Raw genomic sequence first — 24563 nt, 5'->3', positions numbered from 1 at the left:
CGTACTTTGTCTGCCCTGTTGAAGGCAGAGCAAAGTACTGCGTTGCGCAGGCACCGGGAAAGGTCAGAGAGGCCCGCGCCTGTGCACTGCAGTACTTTGCTCTGCCCTCAACAGGGCAGACAAACTACGCCTGCGCCAGAGCCATAGCGTGAAAACAAGAAGAAGATGTCATCTGATGAAGATAGGAGGCCCCGGACTGCGACGCCCCTCGGATCGGACCGGGACCAGGACCGCCCCTAGTTGAGTATAAGCTAACCTCTTTTTCTCATCTTTTAGGACACATCGGGGGCTTATCTACAGCATTACAGAATGCTGTAGATAAGCCACTGATGTCGCCTTCAATTTTGGGGTTGACAGGTTTCCTTTAACTTTTTATTCCTCCCACCTCCTCCCCCTCCCCTTATTGCTGCCCTTCTTGTCTCAAATTCCTGTCTCATTTATTTCCATTTTCATTCTTATCATTATTTGATGTTCATGGAATCATACATTATATGTATGTGTGTACATTGTGTTTTCCTTCTTTATTTTTTACTTATTGTTTACTATTTTTTATTGTTTTTTACTTTACATTTACATTATCCTCATTTCCACATTTCTTATTATTCTCATGCTCATTTAAAATCATGTCACCACTTATTTGCATATTATTTATAATTGAATTATTATTTATTGTTTCGATATTCAACATTTACACACTTGTCAATTACTACAACATTTTGACTATCCAACACTTTTTTCTTTTTTCCTGGTGTTTTACTGATGATTTTTTCATTCACCCATTGCCGAACGTAGCCTTTAATGAAATAGAATCTCTCTACCAGCACGGAGTCCCGAGTTAAAGATCACATGACCGCAATTGCATTAGTCACATACACAGGCACTTTCCTCTTCCAGTATATGACGCAGCAGTCACGGGGTTCATTCCATTCACGTGACCCTAGCATCATCGAGGCATCACATATGCACACACATTCTTGACATGTCCAGATGTGATGTAGCGTTCACTTCATCCCACATTCACATAATTCTTTTAGGGGCTGATGAATACACCCTCTGTCCATTTCTGCTCATGCGCTGGCATTATATGTAGGAAATGGCAGAGGTGACATGTTTGATACACTGTAAGTGCCCTAATTTGTTTCCTATAGGAATCGAGTTGTTTTATTGGTCAGTTCTTTATAAACTTAAATCACTTTCCTACTAACCCCCTCCCCACCCCCCTGATGAAGCATTGTGAAACACACATCAGGTGTTTGCTGGGTGAGCTTCTCATTTAAAGTTGGTATTTAACATGTGATATTTAGCTTTACCCCATTAGTTTGTGGGAAAAACGTATCCTCACTTTTTTGGGGTACATGCTTATGCATTTAGAACAGTTTATCTTTTTATAAATATTGTATACCTATACTTTGAGAACTTACATATTATACAAATTTAACTTTCAATATAGTTCACAATTATATTTATATTTGAACATGCTTATATTTTATTTAAATGACTTGTGATCTATATGTCAATGTATGTTGTCTATGAATGGACATATATGGCCATTCAAACTTCGAGGTGATTTTCCCACAACAGCTCACCCACCAAATTTCTGTTTATTTTCCTTGTATCTTGGTGTTTAGTTGTGCTCATTGTTTTATTAAATGTTTAAATAAAATTTGGATGTTTTAACCATTTATATGGCCAATATTTGAGTCTCCAGCACGTTCTTTCTCTTTGGTAATATAACTTACGCTGGCCAACTCTCATTCTGACAAAAGCTCCTTCCCCTTTAACTCCTTCATGATTCTGGACAATTTCTCAGTTTTGCATGTGCCAGGTGTATAACGCAGCCTGCGCCTGGCATGTCAAGAATAGGCTAACACATATGAATGTCTCAGTACAGAATGCAAGATATATTGAATGTAAAGAGCAACACCAAATTATCACCTACAAGAACAATGAATTGGTCATGATGAAATACAATATACAAGATCCATTTTCCAACTAGCGTCTTTTGTTTGGAGGACTTTCTTGAAGTTTAGTAGTAATTCAACCATTACAACATCATGTGGCAGAGTGTTCTATAGTCTCAGTGTTCTTATAGTAAGGTGTTGTGAATTCTGTGGTCAAGCTCCCTCCTGTGGTCATGAGTGGTATTTCGGCTGGTTCTGTCTATGAGCTTTCTCTGGTGGATGTGAGTGGGGCTGCGGCTTCTGAGTTTCCTTCCTCAGGTGACGAGGTTAAGTTGTTAGGTGCTGCTCTATTTAACTCCACCTAGTTCTTTGTTCCTGGCCTCCAGTCAATGTTCCAGTATTGGTCTTGCATTCTCCTGGATCGTTCTTGTGGCCTGTCTGCCCTGCATAAGCTAAGTTCTGCTTGTGTTACTTTTGTTTGCTATTTTTTCTGTCCAGCTTGCTATATTGGTTTTTCTTGCTTGCTGGAAGCTCTGAGACGCAGAGGGAGCACCTCCGTACCGCTAGTCGGTGCGGAGGGTCTTTTTGCCCCCTCTGCGTGGTTGTTTGTAGGTTTTTGTGCTGACCGCAAAGCTATTTTTCCTATCCTCGGTCTATTCAGTAAGTCGGGCCTCACTTTGCTAAAATCTATTTCATCCCTGTGTTTGTATTTTCATCTTAACTCACAGTCATTATATGTGGGGGGCTGCCTTTTCCTTTGGGGAATTTATCTGAGGCAAGGTAGGCTTATTTTTCTATCTTCAGGCCTAGGTAGTTTCTCAGGCTGTGCCGAGGCATCTAGGTCTGGTCAGGAACGCTCCACGGCTACCTTTAGTGTGGTATGATAGGATTAGGAATTGTGGTCAGCAGAGTTCACACGTCTCAGAGCTCGTCCTATGTGATTAGCAACTATCAGGTCATTTTCTGTGCTCGTAACCACCAGGTCCATTGTGGTTCTGAATCACCTGTTCATAACAGTACTGGAGGCCCAAAGTACTAATGCTTCTCAATAGAGGGAAAAGAGAAGTTCTGAGACCATTTTTTTTTCTTTGCACTGTGTTTTGTCTTTCTTTTCCCCTTTACATCAGGGTGGTTCAGAACACAGGTGAAGACATGAACATTCAAGGTCTGTCCTCTTTGATGGATAATCTCGCTATAAGTGTACAGAACATTCAAGATTTAGTGGTTCAGAATCCTATGTTAGAACCTAAAATTCCTATTCCTGAGTTATTTTCTGGAGATAGAGCTAAGTTTCTGAATTTCAAAAATAATTGTAAACTTTTTCTGGCTTTGAAACCCCGCTCCTCTGGTGACCCAGTTCAACAAGTTAAGATCATTATTTCTTTATTACGTGGCGACCCTCAAGACTGGGCATTTTCCCTTGCGCCAGGAGATCCTGCATTATGTGATATTGATGCGTTTTTTCTGGCGCTCGGGTTGCTTTATGATGAACCTAATTCAGTGGATCAGGCAGAGAAAATCTTGCTGGCTCTGTGTCAGGGTCAGGATGAGGTAGAGATATATTGTCAGAAATTTAGGAAGTGGTCTGTGCTCACTCAATGGAATGAATGTGCTCTGGCAGCAATTTTCAGAAAGGGTCTCTCTGAAGCCCTTAAGGATGTCATGGTGGGATTTCCTATGCCTGTTGGTCTGAATGAGGCACGGATGATTGACCTCGTGGAGACCAAAACATCCAACACCGCGGAGACACCATCACGTGTTTCTCAACGCAGTGATCCAGAACACTGCCCCCAAATATGCAAATGCAAGTAGAGGAGCTGCGGAGACACCATCACGTGTTTCTCAACGCAGGCAGTGAATAGCCAGGCCTTTCACCGGGATGGAACAACCAAGGGAAGGGCAGCATCCAATAAAGGAAAACATCCAATAAAGGAAAACCACCTATGCCAAGCATGGTATCCATCCACAGACAGCTGTTTCGGGGTTTTTGCCCCTCATCAGTGTGGAGTAGGAAAGTCTATAAAGGCACGGATGATTGACCTCTTGGAGACCAAAACATCCAACACCGCGGAGACACCATCACGTGTTTCTCAACGCAGTGATCCAGAACACTGCCCCCAAAAACCCCGAAACAGCTGTCTGTGGATGGATACCATGCTTGGCATAGGTGGTTTTCCTTTATTGGATGTTTTCCTTTATTGGATGCTGCCCTTCCCTTGGTTGTTCCTTCCCGGTGAAAGGCCTGGCTATTCACTGCCTGCGTTGAGAAACACGTGATGGTGTCTCCGCAGCTCCTCTACTTGCATTTGCATATTTGGGGGCAGTGTTCTGGATCACTGCGTTGAGAAACACGTGATGGTGTCTCCGCGGTGTTGGATGTTTTGGTCTCCACGAGGTCAATCATCTGTGCCTTTATAGACTTTCTACTAGGCACTGCTCCTGATAGCCAGTTTCCTACTCCACACTGATGAGGGGCAAAAACCCCGAAACAGCTGTCTATGGATGGATACCATGCTTGGCATAGGTGGTTTTCCTTTATTGGATGTTTTCCTTTATTGGATGCTGCCCTTCCCTTGGTTGTTCCTTCCCGGTGAAAGGCCTGGCTATTCACTGCCTGCGTTGAGAAACACGTGTTGGTGTCTCCGCAGCTCCTCTACTTGCTGGTCTGAATGAGTCTATGTCTTTGGCCATTCAGATCGATCGACGCTTGCGTGAGCGTAAAACTGTGCAGCATTTGGCGGTATTACCTGAGCTTAAACCTGAGCCTATGCAGTGCGATAGGACTTTGACCAGAGCTGAACGGCAAGAACACAGACGTCAGAATGGGCTGTGTTATTACTGTGGTGATTCCACTCATGCTATCTCCGATTGTCCTAAGCGCACTAAGCGGTTCGCTAGGTCTGCCACCATTGGTACGGTACAGTCGAAATTTCTTTTGTCCGTTACTTTGATCTGCTCTTTGTCGTCCTATTCTGTCATGGCATTTGTGGATTCAGGCGCTGCCCTGAATTTGATGGACTTGGAGTATGCTAGGCGCTGTGGGTTTTTCTTGGAGCCCTTGCAGCATCCTATTCCATTGAGAGGAATTGATGCTACGCCTTTGGCCAAGACAAAGCCTCAGTACTGGACCCAATTGACCATGTGCATGGCTCCTGCACATCAGGAGCATATCCGCTTTCTGGTGTTGCATAATCTGCATGATGTGGTCGTTTTGGGGTTGCCATGGCTACAAGTTCATAATCCAGTATTGGACTGGAAATCTATGTCTGTGTCCAGCTGGGGTTGCCAGGGGGTACATGGTGATGTTCCATTTCTGTCTATTTCATCATCCACCCCTTCTGAGGTCCCAGAGTTCTTGTCGGATTACTGGGATGTATTTGATGAGCCCAAGTCCAGTGCCCTACCTCCGCATAGGGATTGTGATTGTGCTATCGATTTGATTTTTGGTAGTAAGTTTCCTAAAGGTCGACTGTTTAATTTGTCTGTGCCTGAGCACGCCGCTATGCGGAGTTACGTAAAAGAATCCTTGGTGAAGGGTCATATTCGCCCGTCATCGTCGCCATTGGGAGCAGGGTTCTTTTTTGTGGCCAAGAAGGATGGTTCGCTGAGACCTTGTATTGATTACCGCCTTCTGAATAAAATCACGGTCAAATTTCAGTACCCCTTGCCGCTGCTGTCTGATTTGTTTGCTCTGATTAAGGGGGCTAGTTGGTTCACCAAGATAGATCTTCGTGGTGCGTATAATCTTGTGCGTATTAAACAGGGTGATGAATGGAAAACAGCATTTAATACGCCCGAGGGCCATTTTGAGTACCTGATTATGCCATTCGGGCTTTCTAATGCTCCATCGGTGTTTCAGTCCTTTATGCATGACATCTTCCGAGAGTACCTGGATAAATTCATGATTGTATACTTGGATGATATTTTGGTCTTCTCGGATGATTGGGAGTCTCACGTGAAGCAGGTCAGAATGGTGTTCCAGGTCCTGCGTGCGAATTCTTTGTTTGTGAAGGGGTCAAAGTGTCTCTTTGGTGTTCAGAAGGTTTTGTTTTTGGGTTTCATTTTTTCCCCTTCTACTATCGAGATGGAACCTGTTAAAGTTCAGGCCATTTATGATTGGACTCAGCCGACATCTCTGAAGAGTCTGCAAAAGTTCCTGGGCTTTGCTAATTTTTATCGTCGCTTCATCAATAATTTTTCTAGTATTGCTAAACCGTTGACTGATTTAACCAAGAAGGGTGCTGATGTGGTCAATTGGTCTTCTGCTGCTGTGGAAGCTTTTCAAGAGTTGAAGCGTCGTTTTTCTTCTGCCCCTGTGTTGTGCCAACCAGATGTTTCGCTCCCGTTCCAGGTCGAGGTTGATGCTTCTGAGATTGGAGCAGGGGCTGTTTTGTCGCAAAGAAGTTCTGATGGCTCGGTGATGAAACCATGCACCTTCTTTTCCAGGAAGTTTTCCCCTGCTGAGCGTAATTATGATGTTGGCAATCGAGAGTTGCTGGCCATGAAGTGGGCATTCGAGGAGTGGCGTCATTGGCTTGAAGGAGCTAAGCATCGCGTGGTGGTCTTGACTGATCACAAGAACTTGACTTATCGTGAGTCTGCCAAACGGTTGAATCCTAGACAGGCTCGTTGGTCGCTGTTTTTCTCCCGTTTTGACTTTGTGGTTTCGTACCTTCCGGGCTCTAAAAATGTGAAGGCGGATGCCCTGTCTAGGAGTTTTGTGCCCGACTCTCCGGGTTTGTCTGAGCCGGCGGGTATTCTCAAAGAGGGGGTAATTTTGTCTGCCATCTCCCCTGATTTGCGGCGGGTGCTGCAAAAATTTCAGGCTAATAGACCTGACCGTTGCCCAGCGGAGAAACTGTTTGTCCCTGATAAATGGACAAGTAGAGTTATCTCTGAGGTTCATTGTTCGGTGTTGGCTGGTCATCCTGGAATCTTTGGTACCAGAGATTTGGTGGCTAGATCCTTTTGGTGGCCGTCTCTGTCACGGGATGTGCGTTCGTTTGTGCAGTCCTGTGGGATTTGTGCTCGGGCTAAGCCCTGCTGTTCTCATGCCAGTGGGTTACTTTTGCCCTTGCCAGTCCCGAAGAGGCCATGGACACATATCTCTATGGATTTTATTTCGGATCTTCCCGTCTCTCAAAAAATGTCGGTCATTTGGGTTGTTTGTGATCGCTTCTCTAAGATGGTCCATTTGGTACCCTTGTCTAAATTGCCTTCCTCCTCTGATTTGGTGCCATTGTTCTTCCAGCATGTGGTTCGTTTACATGGCATTCCGGAGAACATCGTTTCTGACAGAGGTTCCCAGTTTGTTTCGAGGTTTTGGCGAGCCTTTTGTGCTAGGATGGGCATTGATTTGTCTTTTTCCTCGGCTTTCCATCCTCAGACAAATGGCCAGACTGAACGAACCAATCAGACCTTGGAAACATATCTGAGATGTTTTGTTTCTGCCGATCAGGATGATTGGGTGTCCTTTTTGCCTTTTGCTGAGTTCGCCCTTAATAATCGGGCCAGCTCGGCTACTTTGGTTTCGCCGTTTTTCTGCAATTCTGGTTTCCATCCTCGTTTCTCTTCAGGGCAGGTTGAGTCTTCTGACTGTCCTGGTGTGGATACTGTGGTGGATAGGTTGCAGCAGATTTGGACTCATGTGGTGGACAATTTGACATTGTCTCAGGAGAAGGCTCAACGTTTCGCTAACCGCAGGTGCTGTGTGGGTCCCCGACTTCGTGTTGGGGATTTGGTTTGGTTGTCATCTCGTTATATTCCTATGAAAGTTTCCTCTCCTAAGTTTAAGCCTCGTTTCATTGGTCCGTATAGGATTTCTGAGGTTCTTAATCCTGTGTCTTTTCGTTTGACCCTTCCAGTTTCTTTTTCCATCCATAACGTATTCCATAGGTCATTGTTGCGGAGATACGTGGCACCTGTGGTTCCATCCATTGATCCTCCTGCCCCGGTTTTGGTTGAGGGGGAGTTGGAGTATATAGTGGAGAAGATTTTGATTTCTCGTATTTCGAGACGGAAACTCCAGCACCTGGTTAAGTGGAAGGGTTATGGTCAGGAAGATAATTCCTGGGTCTTTGCTTCTGATGTTCATGCGGCCGATCTGGTTCGTGCCTTTCATTTGGCTCATCCTGGTCGGCCTGGGGGCTCTGGTGAGGGTTCGGTGACCCCTCCTCAAGGGGGGGGTACTGTTGTGAATTCTGTGGTCAAGCTCCCTCCTGTGGTCATGAGTGGTATTTCGGCTGGTTCTGTCTATGAGCTTTCTCTGGTGGATGTGAGTGGGGCTGCGGCTTCTGAGTTTCCTTCCTCAGGTGACGAGGTTAAGTCGTTAGGTGCTGCTCTATTTAACTCCACCTAGTTCTTTGTTCCTGGCCTCCAGTCAATGTTCCAGTATTGGTCTTGCATTCTCCTGGATCGTTCTTGTGGCCTGTCTGCCCTGCATAAGATAAGTTCTGCTTATGTTACTTTTGTTTGCTAGTTTTTCTGTCCAGCTTGCTATATTGGTTTTTCTTGCTTGCTGGAAGCTCTGAGACGCAGAGGGAGCACCTCTGTACCGTTAGTCGGTGCGGAGGGTCTTTTTGCCCCCTCTGCGTGGTTGTTTGTAGGTTTTTGTGCTGACCGCAAAGCTATCTTTCCTATCCTCGGTCTATTCAGTAAGTCGGGCCTCACTTTGCTAAAATCTATTTCATCCCTGTGTTTGTATTTTCATCTTAACTCACAGTCATTATATGTGGGGGGCTGCCTTTTCCTTTGGGAAATTTCTCTGAGGCAAGGTAGGCTTATTTTTCTATCTTCAGGGCTAGCTAGTTTCTCAGGCTGTGCCGAGGCATCTAGGTCTGGTCAGGAACGCTCCACGGCTACCTTTAGTGTGGTATGAAAGGATTAGGAATTGTGGTCAGCAGAGTTCCCACATCTCAGAGCTCGTCCTATGTGATTAGCAACTATCAGGTCATTTTCTGTGCTCGTAACCACCAGGTCCATTGTGGTTCTGAATCACCTGTTCATAACAGTAAGGGACCTGCTTCAGTGATTATGATTAGGGTTGAGCGAAACGGATCGTTCATTTTCAAAAGTCGCCGACTTTTGGCAAAGTCAGGTTTCATGAAACCCGACCCGACCCCTGTGTGTGGTCGGCCATGCGGTACGCGACTTTCGCGCCAGAGTCGCGTTTCAATGATGCGAAAAGCGCCATTTCTCAGCCAATGAAGGTGGACGCAGAGTGTGGGCAGCGTGATGACATAGGTCCTGGTCCCCACCATCTTAGAGAAGGGCATTGCAGTGATTGGCTTGCTGTCTGCGGCGTCACAGGGGCTATAAAGAGGCGTTCCCGCCGACCGCCATCTTACTGCTGCTGATCTGAGCCTAGGGAGAGGTTGCTGCCGCTTCGTCAGAAGCAGGGATAGCGTTAGGCAGGGTCCATTAACCACCAAACCGCTTGTGCTGTAGCGATTTCCACTGTCCAACACCACCTTTTGTTTGCAGGGACAGTGGAAGCTACATTTTTTTTTCCTCAGCGCTGTAGCTCATTGGGCTGCCCTAGAAGGCTCCCTGATAGCTGCATTGCTGTGTGTACGCCGCTGTGCAAACCAACTGCTTTTTTCAAAGCACAAATCCTGTTGTTCCGTCCTTTCTGCACAGCTATCTTGTTTGTTTGTCCACACTTTTTATTTAATTTGTGCATCAGTCCACTCCTTATTGCTGCCTGCCATACCTGACTGAGATTACTGCAGGGAGATAGTAATTGTAGGACAGTCCCTGTTTTTTTTTTTTTTTTTTAATTCTCCCTAAAAAAATAAGTTGTGGGAGATTAAGATTGGCATTTCTGCTAGAGTGCCATCCCTGTGTGTGCCACCTCTCTCACATAGTGGGCCATAGAAAGCCTTTTTATTTTTCTGTTTTTTTGGGGGAGGTTTATAAATTCTCCCTGAAAAAAAAAACAGTGGGAGATTAATATTGGCCTTTCGGCTTGTGTGCCAGTCCTGAGTGTGCCATCTCTCTCTCAAATAGTGGGCCATAGAAAGCCTATTTATTTTTATTTTTTTTAAATTTGGTTTCTAAATTCTCCCTAAAAAAATAACAAAAAACAGTGGGAGATTAATATTGGCCTTTCTGCTTGTGTGCCAGTCCTGACTCCTGGGTGTTGTGAGTTCTGTTGTCGGGCTCCCTCCTGTGGTCATGAATGGTACTTCGGCTGGTTCTGTCCATGGACTTTCTCTGGTGGCTGTGGGTGTTTCTGAGTTTCCTTCCTCAGGTGACGAGGTTAATTCGTTAGCTGGCTGCTCTATTTAACTCCACTTAGATCTTTGCTCCAGGCCACCTGTCAATGTTCCAGTATTGGTCTAGTTCACTCCTGGATCGTTCTTGTGACCTGTCTTCCCAGCAGAAGCTAAGTGACTGCTTGTTTTTCTCTGGTTTGCTATTTTTCTGTCCAGCTTGGTATTTCGATTGTTCTTGCATGCTGGATGCTCTGGGACGCAGAGGGAGCGCCTCAGCACCGTGAGTCGGTGCGGAGGGTCTTTTTGCGCCCTCTGCGTGGTCTTTTTGTAGGTTTTTGTGCTGACCGCAAAGTAACCTTTCCTATCCTCGGTCTGTTCAGTAAGTCGGGCCTCACTTTGCTAAATCTATTTCATCTCTGTGTTTGTATTTTCATCTTTACTCACAGTCATTATATGTGGGGGGCTGCCTTTTCCTTTGGGGAATTTCTCTGAGGCAAGGTAGGCTTTATTTTTCTATCTTCAGGGCTAGCTAGTTTCTTAGGCTGTGCCGAGTTGCATAGGGAGCGTTAGGCGCAATCCACGGCTATTTCTAGTGTGGTTGATAGGATTAGGGATTGCGGTCAGCAGAGTTCCCACGTCCCAGAGCTCGTCCTATATTATCAGTAACTATCAGGTCATTCCGTGTGCTCTTATCCACCAGGTCCATTATTGTCCTGACCACCAGGTCATATTATTACAGGTGGCCCAAAGTACTAATGCATCTCAATAGAGGGATAAGAGAAGTTCTGAGACCATTTTTTTTTCTTTGTAGTGTGTTTTGTCTCTCTTTTCCCTTTTACATCTGGGTGGTTCAGAACACAGGTGTAGACATGGACATTCAAGGTCTGTCCTCTTTGATGGATAATCTCACTATACGTGTACAAAACATTCAAGATTTTGTGGTTCAGAATCCGATGTCAGAGCCTAGGATTCCAATTCCTGATTTGTTTTTTGGTGATAGATCTAAGTTCTTGAATTTCAAAAATAATTGTAAATTGTTTCTTGCCTTGAAACCTCGCTCCTCAGGTGACCCTGTTCAACAAGTAAAGATCATTATTTCTTTGTTACGCGGTGACCCTCAAGACTGGGCGTTTTCCCTTGCGCCAGGAGATCCGGCATTGCATGATGTTGATGCGTTTTTCCTGGAGCTTGGATTGCTTTATGACGAACCTAATTCAGTGGATCAGGCAGAGAAAATCTTGCTGGCTCTGTGTCAGGTTCAGGATGAAGCGGAGATATATTGTCAGAAGTTTAGAAAGTGGTATGTGCTCACTCAGTGGAATGAATGTGCCCTGGCAGCAATCTTCAGAAAGGGTCTCTCTGAAGCCCTTAAGGATGTCATGGTGGGATTTCCCATGCCTGCTGGTCTGAATGAGTCTATGTCTTTGGCCATTTAGATCGATCGACGCTTGCGTGAGAGTAAAGCTGTGCACCATTTGGCGGTACTATCTGAGCATGGACCTGAGCCTATGCAATGTGATAGGACTTTGACCAGAGCTGAACGGCAAGAACACAGACGTCGGAATGGGCTATGTTTTTACTGTGGTGATGCCACTCATGCTATCTCCAATTGTCCTAAGCGCACTAAGCGGTTCGCTAGGTCTGACACCATTGGTACTGTACAGTCTAAATTTCTATTGTCCGTTACTCTGATTTGTTCTTTGTCATCCTATTCTGTTATGGCATTTGTGGATTCAGGCGCTGCCCTGAATTTGATGGACTTGGAGTATGCTAGGCGCTGTGGTTTTTTCTTGGAGCCCTTGCAGAATCCTATTCCATTGAGAGGAATTGATGCTACGCCTTTGGCTAAGAATAAGCCTCAGTACTGGACCCAATTGACCATGTGCATGGCTCCTGCACATCAGGAGGATATCCGCTTTCTGGTGTTGCATAATCTGCATGATGTGGTCGTTTTGGGGTTGCCATGGCTACAGGTTCATAATCCAGTATTGGACTGGAAATCTATGTTTGTGTCCAGCTGGGGTTGCCAGGGGGTACATGGTGATGTTCCATTTTTGTCTATTTCGTCATCCACTCCTTCTGAAGTTCCAGAGTTTTTGTCGGATTTTTGTATTTGATGAGCCCAAAGCCAGTGCCCTACCTCCTCATAGGGATTGCGATTGTGCAATTCATTTGATTCCTGGTAGTAAGTTTCCTAAGGGCCGATTGTTCAATTTATCTGTGCCAGAACACGCCGCTATGCGGAGTTATATAAAGGAATCCTTGGAGAAGGGTGATATTCGCCCGTCGTCGTCACCATTGGGAGCAGGGTTCTTTTTTGTGGCCAAGAAGGATGGTTCTTTGAGACCTTGTATTGATTACCGCCTTCTCAATAAAATTACAGTCAAATTTCAGTATCCTTTGCCGTTGCTGTCTGATTTGTTTGCTCGTATTAAAGGGGCTAGTTGGTTCACCAAGATAGATCTTCGAGGGGCGTATAATCTTGTGCGTATTAAACAAGGCGATGAATGGAAAACAGCATTTAATACACCCGAGGGCCATTTTGAGTACCTGGTTATGCCATTCGGGCTTTCCAATGCTCCATCAGTATTTCAGTCCTTTATGCATGACATCTTCCGAGAGTACCTGGATAAATTCCTGATTGTATATTTGGATGACATTTTGGTCTTTTCGGATGATTGGGAGTCTCATGTGAAGCAGGTCAGAATGGTGTTCCAGGTCCTTCGTGCAAATTCCTTGTTTGTGAAGGGGTCAAAGTGTCTCTTTAGAGTTCAGAAGGTTTCATTTTTGGGGTTCATTTTTTCCCTTCTACTATCGAGATGGACCCTGTTAAAGTCCAAGCCATTTACGATTGGACTCAGCCAACATCTGTGAAGAGCCTGCAAAAGTTCCTGGGCTTTGCTAATTTTTATCGGCGCTTCATTGCTAATTTTTCTAGTGTTGCTAAACCGTTGACTGATTTGACCAAGAAGGGTGCTGATGTGGTCAATTGGTCTTCTGCAGCTGTAGAGGCTTTTCAGGAGTTGAAGCGTCGTTTTTCTTCTGCCCCTATGCTGTGCCAGCCAGATGTTTCACTCCCGTTTCAGGTTGAGGTTGATGCTTCTGAGATTGGAGCTGGGGCTGTTTTGTCGCAAAGAAGTTCTGATGGCTCGGTGATGAAGCCATGTGCTTTCTTTTCTAGAAAGTTTTCGCCTGCTGAGCACAATTATGATGTTGGTAATCGAGAGTTGTTGTCCATGAAGTGGGCATTCGAGGAGTGGCGTCATTGGCTTGAAGGAGCCAAGCATCGCGTGGTGGTCTTGACAGATCACAAGAATTTGACTAATCTTGAGTCTGCCAAACGGTTGAATCCGAGACAGGCTCGATGGTCGTTATTTTTCTCCCGTTTTGATTTTGTGGTTTTGTACCTTCCGGGCTCTAAGAATTTGAAGGCTGATGCCCTGTCAAGGAGTTTTGTGCCTGACTCTCCGGGTGTTCCTGAGCCGGCGGGTATTCTCAAAGAGGGGGTAATTTTGTCTGCCATCTCCCCTGATTTGCGGCGGGTGCTGCAAAAATTTCAGGCTGATAGACCTGACCGTTGCCCAGCAGAGAAACTGTTTGTCCCTGATAAATGGACTAGTAGAGTTATCTCTGAGATTCATTGTTCAGTGTTGGCTGGGCATCCTGGAATCTTTGGTACCAGAGATTTGGTGGCTAGATCCTTTTGGTGGCCATCTTTGTCACGGGATGTGCGTTCTTTTGTGCAGTCCTGTGGGACTTGTGCTCGGGCTAAGCCCTGCTGTTCTCGTGCCAGTGGGTTAGTTTTGCCCTTGCCGATCCCGAAGAGGCCCTGGACGCATATTTCTATGGATTTTATTTTGGATCTCCCCGTCTCTCAAAAGATGTCGGTCATTTGGGTGGTTTGTGATCGCTTTTCTAAGATGGTCCATTTGGTACCCTTGTCTAAATTGCCTTCCTCCTCTGATTTGGTGCCACTATTTTTCCAGCATGTGGTTCGTTTACATGGTATCCTGGAGTACATCGTTTCTGACAGAGGTTCCCAGTTTGTTTCGAGGTTTTGGCGATCTTTTTGTGCTAGGATGGGTATTGATTTGTCTTTTTCCTCGGCTTTCCATCCTCAGACAAATGGCCAAACCGAACGAACTAATCAGACTTTGGAAACATATCTGAGATGCTTTGTTTCTGCTGATCAGGATGATTTGGTGTCCTTTTTGCCGTTGGCTGAGTTCGCCCTTAATAATCGGGCCAGCTCGGCTACTTTGGTTTCGCCGTTTTTCTGCAATTCTGGTTTCCATCCGCGTTTCTCTTCAGGGCAGTTTGAGTCTTTGGACTGTCCTGGTGTAGATACTGTGGTGGATAGGTTGCAGCAGATTTGGACTCATGTGGTGGACAATTTGACATTGTCCCAGGAGAAGGCTCAACGTTTCGCTAACCGCCGGCATTGTGTGGGTCCCCGACTTCGTGTTGGGGATTTGGTTTGGTTGTCGTCTCGTTATGTTCCTATGAAGGTTTCCTCTCCTAAGTTTAAGCCTCGTTTCATTGGTCCGTATAAGATTTCTGAGGTTATCAATCCTGTGTCATTTCGTTTGGCCCTTCCTGCTCCTTTTGCCATCCATAATGTGTTCCATAGGTCATTGTTGCGGAGATACGTGGCGCCTGTGGTTCCATCCGTTGATCCTTCTGCCCCGGTGTTGGTTGAGGGGGAGTTGGAGTATGTGGTGGAGAAGATTTTGGATTCTCGTATTTCGAGACGGAAACTCCAGTACCTGGTCAAGTGGAAGGGTTATGGTCAGGAAGATAATTCCTGGGTTTTTGCCTCTGATGTTCATGCTGCCGATCTGGTTCGTGCCTTTCATTTGGCTCGTCCTGGTCGGCCTGGGGGCTCTGGTGAGGGTTCGGTGACCCCTCCTCAAGGGGTGGGTACTGTTGTGAGTTCTGTTGTCGGGCTCCCTCCTGTGGTCATGAATGGTACTTCGGCTGGTTCTGTCCATGGACTTTCTCTGGTGGCTGTGGGTGTTTCTGAGTTTCCTTCCTCAGGTGACGAGGTTAATTCGTTAGCTGGCTGCTCTATTTAACTCCACTTAGATCTTTGCTCCAGGCCACCTGTCAATGTTCCAGTATTGGTCTAGTTCACTCCTGGATCGTTCTTGTGACCTGTCTTCCCAGCAGAAGCTAAGTGACTGCTTGTTTTTCTCTGGTTTGCTATTTTTCTGTCCAGCTTGCTATTTCGATTGTTCTTGCTTGCTGGAAGCTCTGGGACGCAGAGGGAGCGCCTCCGCACCGTGAGTCGGTGCGGAGGGTCTTTTTGCGCCCTCTGCGTGGTCTTTTTGTAGGTTTTTGTGCTGACCGCAAAGTAACCTTTCCTATCCTCGGTCTGTTCAGTAAGTCGGGCCTCACGTTGCTAAATCTATTTCATCTCTGTGTTTGTATTTTCATCTTTACTCACAGTCATTATATGTGGGGGGCTGCCTTTTCCTTTGGGGAATTTCTCTGAGGCAAGGTAGGCTTTATTTTTCTATCTTCAGGGCTAGCTAGTTTCTTAGGCTGTGCCGAGTTGCATAGGGAGCGTTAGGCGCAATCCACGGCTATATTAGTGTGGTTGATAGGATTAGGGATTGCGGTCAGCAGAGTTCCCACGTCCCAGAGCTCGTCCTATATTATCAGTAACTATCAGGTCATTCCGTGTGCTCTTATCCACCAGGTCCATTATTGTCCTGACCACCAGGTCATAACACCTGGGTGTGCCATCTCTCTCTCTCAAATAGTGGGCCATAGAAAGCCTTTTTTTTTATTATTATTTGGTTTCTAAATTCTCCCTGAAAAAATAAAATAAATAGTGGGAGATTAATATTGGCCTTTCTGCTTGTGTGCCAGTCCTGACTCCTGGGTGTGCCATCTCTCTCTCTCAAATAGTGGGCCATAGAAAGCCTATTTTTTTTTTTTTATTTGGTTTCTAAATTCTCCCTGAAAAAATAAAAAAAAACAGTGGGAGATTAATATTGGCCTTTCTGCTTGTGTGCCAGTCCTGCGTGTGTGGCATCTTTCTCATTTGTTGCCACCGAAAACAGAGTGTGTAACATTGTGCCTGATTTTCCTTGCGGTCTCACCCACCTGTAAAGGGATATCTAAATCATACTGAATTTATAGCTCACCGTGTAACTTGTTTGACAGCAACAAATACCGTTAGTTTGGTTACGTTTTTAAAACAATGAGGAAGTCTGGTGGAAGAGGTTGTGGCCGTGGGCGTTCATTGTCAGCTGGTAATGATGGTAGTGGTAGTGGAGCATCAGGTGGTCGTGGGAAAAAAAATATAGCACCTAAGTCTGGAGCTGTGGTGTTAGGAGTCGAGCTTCCTCTGCTGCACAGGGGAAATCTCGATCCGTCTCCGCTGCGGTCTCCCATTCTCCTCCAGCCGCAGTGGAGTCTGCTCAGCAGGGACGTCGCTCCCAGTGTCTTGCTCGCTCTCACTCTGTACAGAGAGTTACTGCTGCTTCTTCAGCTCCTGCCATTAAAGTCAGTGCTGGTCAGCGGCGAGCGGACTTCCCTGGGACTAAGTCCTTGCTTGCGCACACTGAGCATGCCCAGAGCAAGATCTCCCGTTGGAGATCGAGGGTCATATGCTCTGGCTCTGCAGCGCATTCCATTGGTCCTCTTGGCAGGTCTTGGAAGGGCAAAGTTTCTGTGGCCACTTCCTGTCCTGCAATTATATAAACTGCGCATGACCGCACGGCCATGCGCTAGTGTACAATTGAATACGTGTGTTTGTTGTGAGTGCAAGTCGTTCATTAAATACCCCTACCCTATTTTATGACTGTTCGCGTATGGAGTATGGCTGCTATCTAGCGCCCGACAAATCACTCAACGTGTCACACACGTATCAGCATCTATTGCTGTGACCGCCAGTGTGGCGCCACGCGCCAGTAGTGCGCTTCCTGACCCATGTCTGGGTGCTTAGTGGTGCCTGCCAGCACGGCACAGTTCGCACTTCGGTGCTCTAATTATAAGAGTTGCCTAACACACCCTGTTGCGGTGTTGTGCCAGCAAGGGTCTAATCGGACTTCAATCCTAGTTGGGGTTAAGTTCGCTGACTGCTTGCTCGCCTTCTATGTGCGGTACCGCGACCCTGTGACGCAACAGGATCGCTTCCTTCACGTTGGGTGAAGTTTAACCCACGTGAGTATACTTATGAGTACCGCCATATAGTCCGTCATTACTCAGCAGCAGGTTCCATCTCTGCACAGTGGACCCCGGGCTACGAACGCACCGTACACTATCAGTCTTATTATTTGGTGCGTTCCGCTAGCCCTAGCATTACACTAGCGCCAGGGTCTGGCTAGTGATGACGGACAAACAGCAATCCCTGCAGTATATACAGCAGCTGGAGGGTAGGTTGGCGGTTCCCGAGAGCGCAACCTCAGCTGTGGATGTTACCGCAGTTGCTGTACAGGCTGCCAGCGTGGCTGCAGCAACTTTGTCCATTGCCACCCCTGTTCCGACATTTTCTCGCCTCCCGCTGCCAGAAAAATTTTCTGGTAATAGCAAATTTTGTAGGGGATTCGTGAGTCAGTGCTCTATTCATCTCGAGCTTCTGGCTGCACGTTTCCCCACAGAGCGGGCTAAGGTGGGATTTATTGTGTCTCTATTGTCGGACAGGGCGTTGGAATGGGCTACGCCGCTGTGGGAGCGTGGCGATCATGTGGTGCAGAGTGCTCCTCTGTTTTTGAGCACTTTAAAACAGGTCTTTTTAGGACCTCAAGTCACCCATGACACTGCGCTCCAACTGCTGGCATTACCTCAGGGTGAGTCCTTGGTCAGTCATTTTGCCATCCAATTCCGCACTTTAGCATCTGAGCTGGAATGGTCGGATAAAGCTTTTATCCCCATATTCTGGAGGGGCTTGGCTGACCATGTAAAGGACGCTCTGGCCACTAGGGAGATTCCTGCCACACTGGAGGAGTTAATAACAGTCTCCACTCGAATTGACCTCCGTTTTAACGAGCGGAGGTTAGAGCGAGCCCAGTTAAAGGCAGAGGTTTCGGCTGGCTCCTACTTTCGCCAAACCTCTGGAATCTCCGGTCCTGGTTCCTGAGTCACATGAGGCCAGGGAAGTGTCACAAGCGGGACCTAAGTCCCGGACCGCTTGTGCACTCAGGGTCTGTCATGTTTGCCAGCAGTCTGGACATTTAGCCATCAGATGTCCTCAGCGGTCGAGGAAACGTCAGCGTCTAGTGGTCGTAGGTGGAGGTACACTAGACACGGCGACGTTTGCCTCTAAATTGTCCTTTAAGGGGACAATTACTATAGGCTCATTCTCCCACTCGGTAGAGCTCTGCGTGGATTCTGGGGCGGAGGGCAATTTTATGTCTTCTGCCTTCGCCCAACGCCACGCAATACCTCTGGTTATGCTAGCTCAACCTGTAACGGTACGAGTGGTGAATGGGTCAACTCTGCCCTCACAGATAACTCACTAGACCATCCCTTTTACTCTGTCCATGTCGCCATCTCATCAGGAGATTATTTCCCTGCTCGTCATTACAGAGGGAATTGATGAAGTCCTGTTGGGAATACCTTGGCTACGGTACCACTCTCCTCATATCGAGTGGTCCTCAGGCAGAATTCTGGGATGGGGTGAATCTTGTGGGGGTAAGTGTCAGAGGGAGTGCGTTCAGGTAGCTACAACTGAGGTACCCGCAGATCTTTCCTCTCTCCCCAAGCAGTATTGGTCGTATGCAGACGTATTCTCCAAAAAGGCGGCTGAGACCCTTCCGCCCCATCGCCCCTATGACTGTCCTATTGACCTCTTGCCTGGTGCTGAGCCTCCCCGGGGTTGAGTCTATCCGCTATCTCTCCCGGAGACGGAGGCAATGTCACAGTACATCCAGGAAAATCTGGCAAGAGGGTTCATCAGGAAGTCAGTGTCACCTGCTGGGGCAGGGTTCTTCTTCGTGCAGAAGAAGAGTGGGGAATTGCGTCCATGCATAGACTATAGGGGTCTTAACGCCATCACCGTTAAGAATAAATACCCTTTGCCTTTGATATCTGAACTGTTCGATAGGCTTCGGGGAGCAAGGGTATTTACTAAATTAGATCTGAGGGGTGCTTACAACCTGATTCGCATCCGTGAGGGGGACGAATGGAAGACGGCTTTTAACACCAGGGATGGGCACTATGAATATCTGGTGATGCCCTTTGGGCTCTGTAATGCCCCAGCCGTTTTCCAAGACTTTGTGAACGATATCTTCCGGGATATGCTTTCCACCTCGGTCGTAGTCTATCTGGATGATATTCTCATCTACTCTCCAGATATTGACTCCCACCGGGGAGATGTTTGCAAAGTCTTCGACCTCCTACGGGCAAACTCCCTCTATGCCAAGTTGGAGAAGTGTATGTTTGAGCAGGAGTCCTTACCTTTCCTAGGCTACATCATCTCAGCCCAGGGATTGGCTATGGATCCTGCCAAACTACAGGCTGTGATGGACTGGCAGGAACCCCATTCTCTTAAAGCGGTGCAGCGCTTTATGGGGTTCATCAATTATTATCGCCAGTTCATCCCGCATTTCTCAACTTTGGTAGCTCCCTTGGTTGCCCTCACCAAGAAGGGGGCGAATCCCAAATTGTGGTCTGAGGAGGTCTCCAAGGCTTTTATCTCTATAAAGTCACACTTCGCTAGCGCTCCCATTCTTCATCGCCCCGATGTTGATAAGCCATTTATCATGGAGGTGGATGCCTCTTCTGTTGGTGCTGGAGCAGTCCTCTTCCAAAAGGATGCTCAAGGTCGGAAGCATCCTTGCTTCTTTTTCTCCAAGACCTTCGCACCAGCAGAGAGGAATTATTCCATCGGGGACAGGGAGTTGCTAGCCATGAAGTTGGCTTTCTCGGAGTGGAGACATCTCTTGGAGGGAGCACGTTTTCCCTTCCAAGTCTTCACAGATCACAAAAATTTGGTGTATCTGCAGACAGCTCAGCGGTTGAATTCTCGCCAGGCCAGATGGTCCTTGTTCTTCTCCCGGTTTCATTTCACCCTCCATTTCCTTTCTGGGGAGAAGAACATTCGGGCTGACGCTCTCTCTCGCTCCGCTGTGTCATCTGAGGAGGAGGAGGAGGAGCCTCGGCTTATTGTCCCCACCGAGAGTTTGAGAACCGTGGCCCCGGTTTCGCTGGAGTCTGTGCCCCCGGGCAAGATTTTTGTTCCATCTAGTTTGCGACCGGAGGTTCTCTCTTGGGCGCACTCGTCCAGGGTGGGTGGACATTTTGGTACTAAAAGGACATCAGAGTTACTGGCGAGGACATACTGGTGGCCGCATATGGCTCGTGATGTCGCGGAGTACGTTCGGGCGTGTGTCTCTTGTGCCAGGAACAAGACTCCTCGGCAACGGCCAGCTGGGTTGCTTTATCCTCTGCCCGTGGCTGACAGGCCCTGGGAGATGGTCGGGATGGACTTTGTGGTTGGCTTACCCAAGTCTCGTAATTGCACCATTATCTGGGTGATCACCGATCATTTTTCCAAAATGGTGCATTTGGTGCCTCTTCCACGGCTACCATCTGCACGGGCGTTGGCTGTCTTGTTTATCAAGCATATCTTTCGCTTACACGGTATGCCAGACAAAATTGTTAGTGACCGGGGTCCCCAGTTTGCGTCTCGATTCTGGAGGGAGCTATGTCGTCTACTCAGTATTGAGTTAAATCTCTCTTCGGCATATCATCCCGAGACGAATGGGTTGGTAGAAAGGGCCAACCAGACCTTGGTCACATATCTGCGAAATTTTGTTTCTGCCAGACAGGATGACTGGGCATCCTTGCTACCGTGGGCAGAGTTTGCACTTAACAATGCCGTAGCCGACTCTACCGGTCAGACTCCATTCCTCTTAAATTACGGCCAGCATCCGCGTGTTCCTGTGCCCATGCCTGTGTCTTCCGCTGATCCCAGGGTGGCAGACTGGGCTGTGGAGGCACGGGATATTTGGGATCGCACGCAGGATGCCATTCGGGCCTCCAAGGAGAGAATGAGGTCCTCCACCGATGTTCATCGGCGCCCCGCTCCGACTTTTGCCCCTGGCGACTTGGTGTGGCTCTCCGCCCGTAACATCAGGCTGCGAGTTGAGTCCACTAAGTTCGCTCCTCGCTACTTGGGTCCCTTCAAGGTTCTCGAACAGGTTAATCCTGTGGTCTACCGCCTGGCTCTTCCTCCACGCTTGGGTATCACCGACACCTTTCATGTGTCCCTCTTGAAACCCGTATACATGTCCCGGTTTTCCGAGTCATCTGCCGGGACATTGGGTTCGTCTACGGACGATTACGAGGTGAACGCTATTTTGGGGTGCAAGGTGGTACGCGGCAAAAAGTTTTATTTGGTGGATTGGAAGGGTTATGGTCCAGAGGACAGGTCTTGGGAGCCTGCTAAAAAAATTCGGGCCCCACAGCTCATTGCTGCCTTCGAGCGTAGCGAGGCCCAAGGAGGGGGGGCCCTAGGAGGGGGGGTAATGTTAGGAGTCGAGTTTCCTCTACTGCACAGGGGGAATCTCGATCCGTCTCCGCTGCGGTCTTCCATTCTCCTCCAGCCGCAGTGGAGTCTGCTCAGCAGGGACGTCGCTCCCAGTGTCTTGCTCGCTCTCAGTCTGTACAGAGAGTTACTGCTGCTTCTTCAGCTCCTGCCATTAAAGTCAGTGCTGGTCAGCGGCGAGCGGACTTCCCTGGGACAAAGTCCTTGTTTGCGCACACTGAGCATGCCCAGAGCAAGATCTCCCGTTGGAGATCGAGGGTCATGTGCTCTGGCTCTGCAGCGCATTCCATTGGTCCTCTTGGCAGGTCTTGGAAGGGCAAAGTTTCTGTGGCCACTTCCTGTCCGCAATTATATAAACTGCACATGACCGCACGGCCATGCGCTAGTGTACAATTGAATACGTGTGTTTGCTGTGAGTGCAAGTCGTTCATTAAATACCCCTACCCTATTGTATGACTGTTCGCGTATGGAGTATGGCTGCTATCTAGCGCCTGACAAATCACTCAACGTGTCACACACGTATCAGCGTCTATTGCTGTGACCGCCAGTGCGGCGCCACGCGCCAGTAGTGCGCTTCCTGACCCACGTCTGGGTGCTTAGTGGTGCCTGCCAGCACAGCACAGTTCGCACTTCGGTGCTCTAATTATAAGAGTTGCCTAACACACCCTGTTGCGGTGTTGTGCCAGCAAGGGTCTAATCGGACTTCAATCCTAGTTGGGGTTAAGTTCGCTGACTGCTTGCTCGCCTTCTATGTGCGGTACCGCGACTCTGTGACGCAACAGGATCGCTTCCTTCACGTTGGGTGAAGTTTAACCCACGCGAGTATACTTATGAGTACCGCCATATAGTCCGTCATTACTCAGCAGCAGGTTCCATCTCTGCACGGTGGACCCCGGGCTACGAACGCACCGTACACTATCAGTCTTATTATTTGGTGCGTTCCGCTAGCCCTAACATGTGGAGCCAGGTTCGTCGTCTGGCTACACAAGGCCTCAAACGCTCCCTTTTCTGGGAGTAGGAAAACCGCTTTTAAAGCCGGAGCAGCAAGAACAAGTTTTGGCTTACCTTGCTGACTCAGCCTCTAGCTCTTTTGCCTCCTCTTTTGAAACTGGTAAATGTAAAAGCAGCGCGTCGTTAGTGGATGTTCACGGTCAGGGACAAGTCGCTTCCTTGTCCTCTTCAGCAAAAACAACAACAGAGAAGGATGCAGCAGGCGACACAACGGGTTACTTCATGGAGCTCTATACACATACCGTCCCTGGCTTAGAAAGTGAAACAGTTAACAGGCCATGCCCAGTACAAGTTGAATCTGACATGGAGTGCACTGATGCACAGCCACAGCCAGACTACTATGCTGGTCCTTTGACTCAGACCACAACATTGCCCTCGCAGGGTACTGATCCAGAATCAGACCCTGATGAGACTATGTTGCCCCGTCACGAATGCTATACCACCGACTTACATGGTGACACAGACGAAGTTGCACACGAGCTAGAAGAGGAGGTTATAGATGACCCAGTTGTTGACCCCGATTGGCAGCCATTGGGGGAACAGGGTGCAGGCGGCAGTAGTTCTGAAGCGGAGGAGGAGGGGCCGCAGCAGGCATCAACATCGCAACAGGTTCCATCTGCCGGACCCGTAGATGGGACAAAACGTGTGGCAAAGCCAAAACCTGTTGGAGGACAGCGTGGCCATCCGGTTAAAGCTCAGTCTGCAATGCCTGAAAAGGGATCCGATGCTCGAAAGAGTGCAGTCTGGCATTTTTTTAAACAACATCCAATTGATCAGCGCAAAGTCATCTGTCAAAAATGTTCAACTACCTTAAGCAGAGGTCAGAATCTGAAAAGTCTCTATACAAGTTGCATGCATAGACATTTAACCACCATGCATTTGCAAGCCTGGACTAACTACCAAATGTCCCTTAAGATTGTAGCACCCTCGGCCAATGAAGCTAGTCAGCAACGCTACATCCCTTCCGTCACTGTAAGGCCACCATTTTCCGCACCACCTGCAGTATCTGTGCAGGATTCTTTGCCAGGCCAAAGCAGTCAGGGTCAGGGAATCACCAGTTTCGTAGTAGGAAACACTGCATCTAGGGCACCGGCGGAAACAATACCATCTCCAACTGTCTCTCAGTCTGCCATGTCCACCGGCACACCCGCTAGTTCCACGATCTCCAGCTCTCCAGTCCAGCTCACCCTACATGAGACTCTGGTTAGAAAAAGGAAGTACTTATCCTCGCATCCGCGTACACAGGGTTTGAACGCCCACATAGCCAGACTAATCTCGTTAGAGATGATGCCCTACCGGTTAGTTGAAAGCGAAGCTTTCAAAGCCCTGATGGACTACGCTGAACCACGCTACAAGCTACCCAGTTGACACTTCTTTTCGCGAAAAGCCATCCCAGCCCTCCACCAGCATGTTAAAGAGCGCATCGTCCATGCACTCAGGCAATCTGTGAGTACAAAGGTGCACCTGACAACAGATGCATGGACCAGTAGGCATGGCCAGGGACGTTACGTGTCCATCACGGCACACTGGGTGAATGTGGTGGATACAGGGTCCACAGGGGACAGCAATTTCGGGACAGTTCTGCCTAGCCCACGGTCTAGGAAACAGTTGGCTGTAGGCGTTCGCACCCCCTCCTCCTCCTCCTCCTCGTCCTCCTGCAGAAGCGAGAGCTCGTCCACAGACCGCAGTCGCCCAACCACTCCATCCGCAGCTGCCACTGTTGCACACCAGTTGTCCCATTATGGGGCAGCTACTGGCAAGCGTCAGCAGGCTGTATTGGCTATGAAGTGTTTGGGCGACAACAGACACACCGCGGAAGTTCTGTCCGAGTTCTTGCAGAAAGAAACGCAGTCGTGGCTGGGCACAGTAGATCTTGAGGCAGGCAAGGTAGTGAGTGATAACGGAAGGAATTTCATGGCTGCCATCTCCCTTTCC

The sequence above is a fragment of the Ranitomeya imitator genome, chromosome 5 (assembly GCF_032444005.1).
Source record: "Ranitomeya imitator isolate aRanImi1 chromosome 5, aRanImi1.pri, whole genome shotgun sequence".
In the NCBI taxonomy this organism is placed as follows: Eukaryota; Metazoa; Chordata; class Amphibia; order Anura; family Dendrobatidae; genus Ranitomeya; species Ranitomeya imitator.
The sequence above is the reverse complement of the archived record's forward strand: the minus strand, read 5'-3'. Positions refer to the sequence as shown.